Raw genomic sequence first — 15,783 nt, 5'->3', positions numbered from 1 at the left:
TAGGTGAGCATGCATCTTATTTTTGTTATAGATTTTAAAATTCTAGGTTATTTTATAACAATTATAACCCTAGAAAATTCATCTATAACATGCTTCCTTAAAGAAATAAGCTTTTATATATCACTTATATTAAAACTAAGGATGCATACTATATACACTATAACACTTATAATATATATCCAATATATGCCACATGCTTATCCTATGTTGGGCCTTTATAAAAAACTATATGGCATACTTTATGCACACATAATAAAATAATATCATACATCACATGCATAATACTTAAACAACACTAAAGTGGACCGATTTTGGCATTAAAAGCAAACAAGCAATTAAATTTATTACAAAAATCAGCAAATAGCTCCCTCGAACCGGCTTCAAACTCTTTAAACCAACCCGAGTCAGCCAAAAAACACTCGAACAGGCTTAGAAACTTCAAAAACCAGGTTAAACTAGTCAAACAGGCTCAACCAAGTCAACTAGACCGTCAACGAACGCAGGGGTCAGTCAATGAAAGAAGGCGTGCAGGTTGGCTGGAGTGAGTTGAAGCAGGCACGCACAAAGGAGCCATCAAATCGGGTCGGGCCACCGGGTTCTCGGTTCTGGTAGTGGGTCTGAAAACAAAAATCGGGTTTAGGAGGTGACTTTCGGGTCTGTACTGATTTCTTCTCCAAAATTGATCTTGTCCTCTTTCCCGGAACCGAACAATTACAGCTTAAGAACAACTCTAATGACTCAAGCAAATATACAGACCCTTTGCCACACATTAAAGCTCATATACATGTGAGCAATTACAAATTTCAACAAGAAATCAAAATAAAACTCTTGCCAAAACCGTAATATATCCACTTTAGCTAACAATTCAATCAATAAATGAAAAAACAACCACCAATATGTAATAGAACGTTATAAGCATGCTTTGGGACCAATTGTTGGAATATAAAAAACAACATGCACAGCAGAAGCAAGGATTGATAATGTTCTAATTATATAAAACTTAGAATAAGCATGCATAAACTGTTAGAAAATACAACCTTTATAGAATCCATCGCAATCTTCCTCTCCGTGCTCGATTGACACCACCAACAAAAAATCCTCGCTATTATCTGATTGAAAAACATGGAGGTGGGATCGTTTTGTTAGTGAAGACAAGGAAATTTCACTCTAGAAAAGTGGAGAGTAAAGAGATTTTGGTGGAAGAGTCAAGTGAAAAGTCAAAGAAGCATTAGTTCTTACGAAATTCAACAACCAAACTATTTATAGACAAAATTACATGCAAAATCCTATCTTGCATGTCTTCCACCTCAAACTTCACTAGCATGTAATCTTTAGGTGTCAAGCTTTAGAAGTGCCACTTCTAAGTCAACTTCGTGAGTGGAAAAATCCAACAATTGGATTTTTCCACTAACTAATTTTAAAAATAAATAAATCAATTTTTATGAAAAAGAATATTTTCATAATTTAGAACATATTTTAAAAACAAATTTAATATCACATATTAAATTGTTTTTGACACCTAACTTTGATTAATCATATTAATCAAGTTTAAAAAACACTATCATGCTAATGTTCAAGAATACTCTAAAAAATAATAGATTAATAAATTAATTATTTAATTGTAAATTATATCTCATATAAAATACAATTTTTCCTTAAACCCGAATTTGAACATTTCAAATTCTCACTTCATTTAGTTCTTTAATTTTGTTCATAGTGAGCTAGCAAGGAGACCTGATGAACCATCATGGCCTCCAACGATCCGAGACTAACTGGTTAAACTCTTTAACCTAGTTAATCAACATTCATTAAATAACAGGATTGTCCACTATAGCCTGTAGTTGCACTCCCCTCACTTTAGATATATTATGTGTCCATTTTATATAAGCATGATAAGTAAGTCAACCCTTCACAGGTTGTGCGTAATAACGGTTGAGTTAAAAGTTGTTTTACCCCCGAGATGAATCTTGATCCTTAAGTCCCACCGATCCTCTAATGAACAATAGGTTTGTGATCTAATCACTAAACTGAGTCTCTCTTGAGTCAAGGAGAGGATGGGGCCTTTTGTTTAAGACCCAGAGTCAACACTTAAGGGAACAAACTCTCCACTATCCCTAAAAGCGGGTAGGAGTTAATTCCGTCTTGCACCCTATATCCTCAGCTATCTACCTGGTCTTATCCTTGAAATGGGAGGCTTATTGAGCCGGCGTTGTTGAGTCAACTCTCACCTATGAAAATCTAAGGATAATCCTGAATAAATAGGATTTTATAGTTAGCTCAGGATTCAGGTCAAGTTACCTAGGCCATCGCTTTGAAATAGTCAGTCTTAAACAGTAAACAGCGTTATAAAGTAAGAGTGACTTAATTTTTTGTCCAATCTTATGATAAGATAAGACGCCCCCACTGCTCATGTCAATACATGAACGAATAAGGATCACTTTGTTTGTAGCACTTCACAACAAATTGTAACAACTATAGAGTGGGCCGCATCCAATACTGTTACCAGAATAAGGTACCCAGTTTTATTCGTATACTATAAGCCATTTTGATTATTTATTGAACTTGATTCACTCTCATGTCTCCACATAAAGTTCATGTATTCATATAAGTCATGGATCTTTAGGTTATTGGATTCAGACTTTACAAGTGCAATTCACATATTCAATAACTGTATTATTGAATAAACGTCAATAACATCTTTATTGATAATAGAATATGTTTAACATGACAAATTACGAGTTTTAGGACATACAAACCAACAACGGAATCATTCGTGTGGACTGCTTGCTGCGAGGTGTGATTAGAATCTTGTGCGGGAGATGATGTAGGATATGACATTCCCAACAGGTGCGGGCTTGACATCATTTGGGGAGTAAACCCAGGGGGGTAAGCAGACATCACTTCTAACGTCTGATTCATACCAAATTCAACCTGTGATGAACTTCCAACAAAAATTTTTTCCTTTTCTAACGGTGTATAATTCTAAGATCTTTGTCAATTGTTCATTCAACTCTTCTACATCTTGGCTCACTACTTGGACCTGTTCATTATCTTGATCATCCATTATTCTCGCCTTTCTTCTTATCCAATAAGGATGATGAGGCGGTGAACTTCGAGCTATTTTTGTAAACTTTTAACCTTTTCGTATTTATAAGAGAAATAAATAATGATTCGATTAGTCAGAGACAGGGAGGAAGAAAAAGAGAAAGTACTTTCATTTCAAGAAAAGATTAACGCAAAATGACAGGCATCAAGGATTGACTCCAATTTTAATGCAAAAGTCCTACGAAAGTATGATATGAATTAAATGCCCCAAACTAATGACTCTAAACTCTAGTGGTAGCACCCAAAGCGTCCAAGATATTGCCCTATGATCCCTAGAAAACGAGACAACTCTTTGTTAATGGTCGCATGGGTACGATGCCTCGTCTGAGGGTCGTAGCCTGTGCTGAGAACCGATCTGCCATCTTTGCTATTTGCCTTAAGTTATCAGCTTCTTGCTCTATTTTCCTTCTGATGTTGTCATAGTTATGCCTTAATATACTATACTCATCCCTCCATATCGCAAAATCTGTCGACATTTCCTGATATTTTTTCTTCAACTGAATATAGTCGTCAGTTACCATTTATCGCGCATTGCGGTATATCAACAATTGGTGCTCAAAACATGTAACAGCTTCTTGATGAAACACGTTTTTACATTCTGCCTCGATAAGTTGGGATTTGTACTCTTTGGCTGAAGTTTGTAGATTCTCAATCTCTACAACAATTCTTTGGGATGATGTGGCCTGCTCATCTAAAGTGCTCTGGAACTTCGAAGCAACCTTATTCACCTTCTCTAACTCTTGTTTTAATTCTTTGATGTACTCTTTTTGTGTTTCTACCTCATTGTGCAAGGAAGCAATATCTCTTATTACTCTATTATTATTCTTTTTCATTGAATCGCTTCAAAGTTCAAATAATCTCTTTCCTTTTAAAATTCTTATTACATTTGGAGACATCGCTTTGCCTTCTCCAATTGCCTCTGGGTTCTAGTAGCTTATTAGACCCATCTTTTAACCTATTCTCTCAAAGCTTCATTCTGTTGCTAAGACCTGATTCATCTCCTTTAACCGCTTTAAATCATTTTCTTGATCATTACGACCTATTGTAAAAATTGTACTTGGATCCAATGACTGTGGTATAATAGCAATTACAATCCTGCTCCTGGCTGCCCTCCAATTTTCATATAGACTTGTAGTTCCTTCGCAATGTCACGGACTCTTTATTCTTCTGACAAATTTTCGTGCTTCAACTGCTTCCTGCTCCTTGACAATTGTCGCATCAACCTTGTACGAGAAGTCACAATCTTCTAACCCATATACCACTGGTGCAAATTCCTTTGACCATGCTTGGCGCAATATTGATAAAAGAGAGTAAGTGATCCCTCCCCATAGGCTAAATAACGGGACAAATATTAGTTGTCAACATCGGTATGTCAAAGGGCTCATGGGGACCTAGGGGCTCTCCATACCATTATTTCCAACATCACATGACCTAGGAATTGCATCCAAACTGCAAAATCTAAAGTATTTGGATTCCAAAGTGCATCATTAAAGTCTCTAAAGGTGTTCCTCATGTTGTTCCAATGACTGCTAAATTTTATTGGAGTATACCCAAACTCAACTGGATACTTTAAATGACTGGAAATCCATATAAAAATCATTGGAGTACAACTGAAGAACTTTCCTTTAGCTTGAACTCAATAATAACTTAGTGATCTAAAGGTTTCGGGCAGGATTAGGATGATAGGATTTACTTCTCGCTCTATTCCAACAAAAATTTTAACATAACACCAAAACAGACAGACGTTTCCTCTATGGCAAACTCTCGCGTGTAAGACAAATTAAGTAGTCTATGGGGATACAGTTTCTTCCCTCTTTGGCCTTCATCTACCTTTTTATATCAGATGCATGAACGTCAACCAGAAAGTTGGATAATGACCTTTGTAGAGTCTTAACTTTCGGTCAGACACATGTACCTTACTTCCGGTGCAAGATGGTATGTTGATCAAAGCTTGATATTCTTCCATAGGAGGAGTTAAGTAAAACATGCTGAACGTGAAACACTTCAGTATAGGATCCCAGAAGTGTAACAAAGCCTGACGTACACCTTCAAAATCTTCTAAGTTGTTATCGATATACTCTATCTGACATGTTTGTAGAAGTGGAACTTTCATCTTCTTCGGCCAAATCGTCTTTGATTCTTGTTGAAGTTGCTCTGACCACTGCGATACGCTTTCTCATAAGTCTTCATTAGGGATCGTCGAGTGTCTACCATCCTAAGACCAGGTGTAAATAAAGATGAGTTTAGATGTAAATGCATGATGTGGGAAAGAAACAAACAAATAATGCGAAGGTTCAAACAAGCTAATAAGGTTGATACTAATTACACCCTAGTTGACACAGATCTCTAAAATGGTATATAGTCATACTTGATGATCACACAACCAAATTGAACGAGAACTTTTCTTATACCTGTATGGAAACATAAGCTCCTTGAAGGTCAACATTACTTAGTTCTCAAATCTAAACTTGATAGGTTCAACCCGGGTAGGGGGCTTGTGATAGTGTGTGAAGTAAACTAATAAAACAAAAATAAAGACTCCAAGCAAAGCGATACTTAGTTCTCAAATCTAAACCTATAGGTTCAACCCAGGTAGGGGGCTTGTGATAGTGTGTGAAGTAAACTAATAAAACAAAAATAAAGGCTCCAAGCAAAGCGATTTTCTCTAAAATCCTATAGAAAAAAGGCCTCAAATTAGTCAAAGTCGTGCGCGACATAATGACCAAATTGAGTGAGGATTTTCCGTGTGTCTGCACGAGAGCATAAGCTCCTCGAAGGTCAACACTACTTCGTCCTCAATTCTAATCCTAGTAGGTAAAGCCCAGGTGGAGGCTTGTGAATGTGTGTGCAAAAATAGAATACTCAAGAAATACGCACAATAAATTAAAACAAAATTAAAAATTAAATCAATTCAAGATTTAAAAAAAAAAAAAAAAGAAAGAAAGAAAGAAAGAAAATGGCCAAACTCTCCAGGTGGAACCTCAAGTCCTTAGTGGAGTCGCCAAGCTGTCGCCACATGCCTGAGACACATGGAGTGGCCGATGTCCTTAAAAATGGTTAATTTTAAAAGAAAATAAAATAAAAAAAAAAGTGTCTTATTTTACTCCTCATTACTCCAATATTTGAAATAATGATCATTAAAATAAGTGAATAAATTCCATTGATTATGCTATATTAAAATTGATGAAAAAGTCTTCACCTGAAAATGTGAGAAATTATTACAATTTCTTTAAAATATGTCGTAGAAATGGCCTTTAAATAAAGATTTTCTTTAAAAAATTAATTAAATTCATTTTTTCTTAGGATCAAATCTCGGACTCTCAAATATGTGATATTTTTTATGATTTAAAAAGGGCTTTAGAAATTTTTTTTAAAAAACTTAGATAAATTTAGATTAGAAATCAAATAGGATTTAATATGAACATTACACAAGAAAAAGATAACTTAAGAAACATGATAATAAGTTAAGTAAACATAAAAATAACATATTATGATTTTTGTAAAAACATATTGGAGATCAATCTCGAACTTCCAAAGAATTGTTTCCTCACCTCAAGAATTTTAGAAAATTGGACTCCTAAATTTCTAAGGTTCTGTTAGCAAGTTTAAAGAAAAAGATCTTGGAAAACATAATTTTTTAAGGAAAGAGATTAAAACTCATTTAATAAAACTCAAAAGAAGTTAATTTTTGAAAAATAAACAAAAGTTTTGAAACTAATATTACCAAAAAAAAGTTAATGTCAAATTAATATATAAATTTACATTAGCAAAATATACAATTTAATGTTACGTTTAAAGTAACCCAACAAACAAACAATTACATTTACAAAGAATATTCAAAATTTAATAAAACATATTAGAGGTTGATCTTAGACTCCAAAGGATCGATTTCCTCACCTCGAGATTCTAGAAAATCAGACTTTCAAATATTTCTAAAATTCATCATCAGATTTCTTATTTTTAAAAAAGTGAATATAAATTTAAAAAAAAACAAAAAAAATTAACAAAATTCTAATAAATATTGTCAAAAATATTAAGTTAAGCACAAAAGAGAATAAGAAAATATGCATAAAAAAATAAAAAAAAGAAAATGCTAATGACACAATAAGCAACACTATAATTATAAAAAAAAATTAAGTAAATCAAATCAAAAGGCTAATTATAGAGATAATTATATATTACTTTCATGTTAAAAATGTAAAAATATAAATAAAACAGAAAATATAAAAAATAAATATAAAAAATAAACTAAATTTAATACTAAACTAAAATAAAAATAGTAAAGAAATAAGGAAGAAAAAAAACTTACAAAATACATATGAAATGTGGGCTGGTAGCCACTAGAACATGCGTCGGTGGCAACGCAATACATGTATATATATAAAGTTTTATTTTATATTATTTGTTTTTTATTTAAATCATCACTTTTTCCATTTATTTTGTTTTACTACTCTATTATCTCCCAATCTAAACTCATTTTTTTAGCACTCCTCTTTAGCAAGTTAGCTAATTTTATTATTTTTTTTTTTAACAAAACAAGAGTACAAACATTCACCCTAAGATATGTCCCTTTCCCCCCCCCCCCCCCTTTTTTTAACCCCATCTCTATTTTTTACTATACATATTTATTTCTTTTGTTTTTTTCTTGAAGCAAGATTAAAAAAAACTCTAAGACAACCTAGGGAAAGAGATGAACAAAAAAAAAAGTAAACAAATGAATAAATTGAAAATAAAATAAATAGTAATAATAGATCTATAGAAAATGCGTGTAAGGCTAGATAACAACTATATGATAGAGAAAAATAATAATAGCAACAAAAAGAACATTTGATACAACAAAGAATCTAATACCTTTGCTCTCTTTCTTTTTTTCGGACATCGAAAAAGAAGAAAAAGTGAAATTTAAGAGATGAAACATAAGACGGAAAAAAAACATAAAGCCACTCGTCATTGTTTGAGGATGCGGATCCTTAAAATGCAACCTCCAACTAAATGTGGGTTTTCGTTTATGCTCTCTATTTTGATCTTTAGTGAAATATTTTTTTTATAAGAAAGATGAGGATTTTGGCTACTAGAAGAGAAAAACAAAAGGGATGTTTTTGCTCTTAGTTTTTGTTGAGAGGAAGAGGTTGAAAAATACTAAGGTAGGGTTTTTGGTTGAGAAAGATGGTTTATAAAATACAAAACATTACTACAATTGTATTTTTTCTTTTGATTAGATTTATTTTAAATTTCACATTTTAACGAAAATAACTTGAACCCAAAATGGGTTGGAGCCTTAGGCTAACCAAATTCCAATTCAAAATTTTACTCTTTTTGTCTCTTTTTTCCATATTTAAACTAGGTATTCTAATCAAACTATAAAAAAAAAAAAAAAAAAAAAAAAAAAAAAAAAAAAAAAAAAAATCACAAAAAACTCTACAAATCAACATGTATATGAAATTTAGGTTTAATTAAAATAACAAAAAAAAATCAAATTACATGTTAATCCAAATTCATTAAAAAATATATGCTACAGACCAATTCAACCAATTATAGCGTTTTAAATACAAATGTGAAGTTTTTATATGATAATGTTTAATAGTTGTAGTCGTTAATAGTAATTTTACATTTGCGAAAGCATATTGAATGTTGATAAAGAAAAAACAAACAAACAAATTTGTGTATACAATACTTAGATAAATATAACATAATATATTAGTGTTTTATTTCTTAATCGTTTTTAAAAAATTTAAATGAAAGTGCCCTACTGAAAATACTTTATTTTAGTTTGATTTAGGTTGTATTTGGTCCTAAGATTTTAAACTCAACAATTTTATCATCAATCCATTCCGTTAATATTTTATTTTTCTTTAAAAAAAAAACGCTGATGTGTCACCATTTTTTTATTATTAAAAAAAATAAAGTTCTTAATTTTTGTAATGATTAAAAGTTAGGAAAAAGTATTAAAATGTAATTTTTATAGCTTTTCTCCATTTTCTTCTTCTTTCTCATTTTCCCTCCCTCCTCCCAACTTCACCCTCTCTCATTGCTACCATCGCCATTGAACGCCGACCGCTTTCGGCACCATTGATTTTTCTTTTCTTTCTCTTTCTGTCCGTTTTTTTTTTGTTTTCCATGTCATTAAACTCCTTCCTCATTTCTCCCTTTCCATTTTACATTTTAAAAAAATGGAGGAGTGAGGAGGAAGAGGACGAGACAATAAAACGAAAGAAGTAGAAGAAAATTACTTAGGCCACGGTGGAGAACTTGACAGGAGGGAGGAGGATGATGACATATATCAAAGTTAAAAGTGTTACATCAACTTTCTATTAGAAATCAACGGAATAATTCAAGAAACAACCATTCGGTATTACATCAACTTTTCATTAAGACATGTCTCGTAATGAAAATAGAATTGTATTTCATATGTTCAAGAGAAATTGTCAAAAATAATACTCTCAACTTTTTCGGTGGATATCAGACGAAATCGACCACCGAGATTTAGTTAAAAAATTCACTTTTTCTAACTTGTCAATGGTTTATACCAATTCTTATATCAAATCTGATATATCTTTAAATTTTCACCAAATTCGATTATATATTATATTCAATTCTTACTTAATTTTTGGTCAATTTCTATTTCCATGATTATATGAATTTCTAAATTTCCAAATGAATTTACCAATTATATTTTTTCACATGGATGATTGCATTTTGATTTTTAAATTTTGAGATTAAATTTTGCAAAAAAAAAAAAAAAAAAAAGTAAGATATAAAAAACATATAAAATCTCGGTATTAATTTTGATTTTTAATCTTTCCAAAAATTTAAAAATCAAAATCAATTCCTTGAGATCCATGTAAAAAAGTCATTTGGATAATTGATAAATTGATTTGGAAATTAAAAATTAGATTAAAAATTAAAAGAACTACATAAGATTTTGATATAATATTTGAAGAAAATTTAAAAATATATAAGATTTGGTATAAGAATACATAATATTTTTTTAATCTAAATATCGTTGTAGATCTCGCCCGAGATGGACCTATGATAATTTTCCTGTGTTTAGATATGTGCTTGGTAGTAGAGTCAGAAATTAAATTCCAATTTCAACAATTACTCAAAATACTTTTTTTTTACTATATTTATAAATCATAAATATAGTTGTAGTTTCCCATTAAATATTAATTAACCGTAAACTATTATTAATTTATTGACGAACCTGTTTTATACTTAAAAATTATGTATAATTATTATTTTGTAATATTATATAAGAAAATTTGTTTTAAATGGTAAAATGTTGAAAATATTTTCAAGTATAACAATATATTTGTAAATAAGTTGACTCATTTTCTTTTATTTGAAAACAGTCAATTATATAATTTATTAAATATTACATAATACATACCTACATACATATATATATATATGTATATATATTAACTTCTTTAAAATGAATTGAGTTTATAAGATGACATGTTGTATTTTTAAATATTTCTATCTCTATTTAATTTAACTCTACATTTTAAAAATTCAAAAATCAAAATTTGCATATAATGAAATATAAAAATGTTGTTTTCATATTTTACACTATTTGGATTACAATATCTAAAAACAGTTTTCAAAAACAAAATTTGAATTGTTTTTCAAATACATATTTACTAAACTAAAAAATATAAAACAATTGTCAGCCAACCATACCCTAAAAATAGTTCTAACTTTTTTTGTAACGGAGAAAAGTTTAATTTGTTTTCATTAACAGAGCTACGCCTAGGTCAATTCTAACTATAATTATCTCCTAGTTTAATTAGTTTAAACTCTAAACTTGAAAAATGTTAGAATGTTAACCCTATAATAATGCTTCAAAAACCACCTAGTTCATTAAACTAAGATATTTAGGATGTGTTTGGAAATGATAATTGGAGTAGTGATTTTAAAAAAAGAGATTTAAGTATCATTGATATTGTAAAATTGACTTTTAAATAATCAAATTTATGTCTGGTACTAAATTATTAAAATTGATTTTCATATATCTAGAATTGATTTAGAATTATTATGTTTGATTTTAAAAGTGAATTTAGTGTTACTAAATTACTCAAAATTGTATTTTCTATTTGAGAAATTATTATTTAACTAAATAATTATGATAAATATCTATTTCTATTTATTTTATCGTTAAATTTTTATATGCATAGTAGATATTTTGTATTAAATAGTTTATAATAGATATTGAAAAATTCAAAACATAATATAATTGTTTGTTTTATTAACAATTTAATGACATGCAGTTTCTGTCATCTTTTATTTCAATAGTTAAATTAAAAAAATGATTTCACAAATAGCTAGCCAACAATATTTTAACAAAAATTGAATTAGATTAGTCATTTTGGGATTGATTCCCGGTCAATCACTAACAAAAATCACATATCAACTTATTCCTCAAAAATCATTGATTCAATGTAGCATGAAGCTTGAACGTTTTTTATTTATTATTTTTTTTTCATTTTTTTCTTTCTTTTAGTTTAACATAGAGGGTGAAAGATTCGAACCTCTATTCTCGAGATTGATAGTACATTTTGATTCTTAATTAGTTAATTTTGTAATTAAGGTAGTATATTTTTGTGATTGGGCTTGAAATTTCTTTGACGTTATTTTAAATGTTTTATTAGTATAAATATCTGTATGATTTGTTGTTAGTCCATGAATTAAATTCTAATAATTTTAGTTTAAATAATAAATGAGGTAGAGAATCATAAAAGTATACTAAGTGGAGAGATTCTCAAGAGTATATGATCAAACGTTTGACCTATGATTGAGTCAACAATTTTAATTTAATTTTGTTGTTATATTAATTACCACACAAGAGCGGATCTAGATAATATAGTTTGGAGAGATCGAATTCTGATAATAGTTTAGGTTCTAACATTATCTTCTATTATATCAACTAATAGTTAATTCTACTAAAAAAAATCCTTCAAAAACTATTTTCAAACTTCAAGGAAAATTAAAAATAAATTCGAATTTCAATGACTATTAACCAAACATCTTATATAAGTTAGTTTGTTTTTCTTCTTTTTTTAGTACAAGTTACATAAGTTAGTTGGTGTAGTATGATTGTTGATCAATATATAATTTAACTAAGGGTTCATATGATTAAAGTTAATCAATACTTAAATGAAATCATTAGACATAATAAAATAAAAAATTTACAAATTTAATAGGCCTAATTTGAAAATCGAGAGAATAAACTTATAATGTGACATTCATATAAATATAAATTAAATGCATTAATCAATAATAAATCGATTTAAGTAATATGTATTATAAGTAAATAAGTAAATAATAATACTTAGAAATATTTATCAAAAACTTTTTAAGATAAAATCATTTTTGTATGTACTAAATATATATATATATCTATATATATTCATTATATGACTACAAAATGTACTAAAAATTAAAACAATATATAAATATATATGGCAAAATTAAAAGGTAAAAAAACAAACAAGCAATTGTATCAACAAGGATTTATTTGGATTAACTTGAATTTTTTTTATCAAAAAAGTCATTTTTATTTCAATTCTTTTGATAAAAATCGTTTAAAATACACTTTAAAAGTGTTTCAAAAACCATTTTGAGTAGTTGTCAAACACTTCAATCTTTTTTCAAAATAAGTTATTTTTAAAATTAAACACTTGAAAAGTTAAACTAAACATAATATAAGATTTGAATGGCTATCCCAAAACAAACAACGTGCAATGTAGTCTAACCTACCAAACAACCAAACAATTTGATTTATAATATCAAACATAATATATATTTTAGAATTAAAACTTTCTTTTGCAACCCAGACAACATCCTAATAAAATCTATCATATGATCTTTTTTTAAATTGAATTATTTTTACTTTTTTTACTATGTAAAAAATAGGATGCATGTCTTATTATTGTCCTATATTTTATAAAATGACTATATACCAATTACTACATATATATTTCTAAGGAAATAAAATTTTTGGGCTCACATGGCCTTTTAGTCCCCTAAATTTGGATATAGTCAATAAATTTAATTGGTTCAAATTTTAAACAATGTGTCAAACATGAAAGTAAATTGGCACCCACCACCATCTCATCAATAATACAATTATACAATTGACTTACCAAGAAATAAAATGGTGTGAAAGCTCTTAAAAAAAAAAAACTCTAATAATTTACAAAGTGTTCGAAGATTTGAACCATGAACTTAGTAGAAGTAATTTTGTATGTCAATTAAACTATGTTCATCTCGTCAAAATATCCATAAAATCACGTAAAAATTAAAAGGTACATTTATTAGGTGTAAATAGTTAAGATTCTGTCGGATAAGTATTTCATTTTTGGTTTTCTGATTTTTAAAAATTAAATTTATTTCTTTTCAATTTCTTCCAATGATTTGCATCTTCCTTGAATATAATGGTTGAATTTTTAGTCAAAGTTCAGAAACACAAACAAGTTTTTAATAGCTATTTTTTTAGTCTTCAAATTTGGGTTTGATTTTTAAATTATTGGTAAAAGGTAGATAACAAACGAAGAAATTTAGAAATAGAAGTAATGTTTATAGGCTTAATTTTAAAAAATAAAAAACAAAAAACTTAATAATTACATACATACATAAATGTTACAATTTTGAATATTTATTCAATATTTTCAAATTTGATACATTTTTAAGTGTCATTCACGTATAAATTAATGATTCAATAACGTAACTATGGCAAAACTCATAGATTTTAGCCCTGAGTTGTAATGTCAATTTTCTTTGAAATCTTATTAGTTTTATATTAAAAATATGTTTTTTACGTTCGCTGAAAAGATATGAGAAAATAAAGGTTGAACTACGTTTAGTTCTTGAATTTTGAGATTTGTATTTATTTTGTTCCTGAACCGTGAGACTTGTGTTTAATTTGTCATTGAACTATAAAAAATATCTAATAAACACCTAATAAATGCAAACTTTTTAGAATTAAGTGACCTATAAATATATATTTTAATTTTATGTTTAGTGGAATACTAAATTATGTTTAAGGACTAAATTTGTAATTTTGAAAGTTTAGAAGACCAAACATGTACAAACTTCGAAGTTTAAAGACTAAATTTGTAATTATATATACATTAGTTGGGTAGCTTCTCAAACAAAAACATTTTCAAGTGAAAAACAAAGTTATATTTTTATAGGAAAAATTATCCGTTTGGTTTATGAGTTTTTACTTGGGATGTATTTGGGTAAACTCAATATTTTATTCCTCAGGTTTAGGATAATCTCGTTTTTGGTCCATACTGTTAACAATTTTGGTCCTTCTGTTAACTTTGTTAAAAAAAAATTGATGAAGTGGAAAAAGGAAAAGAGGACAAAGAAAAAAATACAACAAACGACGAAGAAGATAAAAGAGAGGCGAAGGAAGAATGGAAGAGAAAAGAAAAAAAATATTCATATTATTTCTTTTTTTTTTTTTACTTTAAAATAGTAATAATAAATATTTTTTTGTCACAGAAATATAAAATTATTATCTTTTAGTCACGTCAATTTCAAAATAATTTAAAAGACTGACCTATTAGTCCAATGTAACAAAAAGTTAACAGAATGACCTAAAGGGACTATTTGGGAAGATGGGTTGAGATATAATGTATAGAGTTATTTAGTTTAAATTTATATGTCTATGTTTAGGATGCAGAATTGGTTCATATGTATGGATATTTGCTGAAATTTTTTGAACTCTCAATAATATGTTTTTATGATGATTATTTTTGTTTTGAAACTTTTTTATTTAATTATTTTATCCATCTTTATGTTGAATGAAATATGGATGTAATTTTTTTCTTTTAATTTTTAAAGTTTTTATTTCTTTCTTTCTTTTTCCTTAAGTAATGAACAAGAATTAATCCACTACATTTCTGGTAGGAATATAGTTAAATAAAATGGAAAACCAAATAAAAATCAAATTTTTTATTCCTAATTTTTCTCAATGAATTTCATCATCATTTTCTTCTTTTCTTCTTCTTTCCGTTGTTACTTTGTATTTTTACTCTATTATTTCAAACAAATCTCCGTCTTTCACTATTTCTTGTCCGGAAATATTTCAGGTAAAAAATCTTCATTTTATGGTTTTTTTATTGTGTGTTACATATTATTCACCTACATACATGCATTCCCAAATATTATTAACACTCATTTGATATGTGAATTCAATTAAATAAAAATATATTTTACAAATTTTTACTTATAAATTTTGCATTTAATGTAGAAAAAAATATTATTATTTATATAATCAACCACTCTACTACATACTTTAACAGTTATTGGTCTTACACTAGTCGAAAGTGATTGTTGAAGTTGACTATCGAATATGATTTTTGCTAGAGTTTGTAGTTGGAGGTGATTGTTGAAGCCTGAAGTTGGTCGCATGAAGGTGGTATTGGAGTTGGTAGCTGGAATTTGTCGTCGCAGGTGGTTTTCAGAACCCGAAGTTGGTCGCACGAAGGTGGTCTTCAAAGTCGATAATCGAAGATGATTTTCACCAGAGTTTATAGTCGGATGAGGTTGTAAGAGTTTGAAGGTGGTATTGGAATTGGTTGCAGGAGTTTTATCGTCAAAGGTAGTTGTCGAAGCCTAGAGTTGATCGTTGGAGTTGCTCACTCGAAGGTGGTTATCGAAGGTGAT

The sequence above is a fragment of the Benincasa hispida genome, chromosome 12, assembly GCF_009727055.1.
Source record: "Benincasa hispida cultivar B227 chromosome 12, ASM972705v1, whole genome shotgun sequence".
Taxonomy (NCBI): domain Eukaryota; kingdom Viridiplantae; phylum Streptophyta; class Magnoliopsida; order Cucurbitales; family Cucurbitaceae; genus Benincasa; species Benincasa hispida.
Note: the sequence above shows the minus strand (reverse complement) of the source record.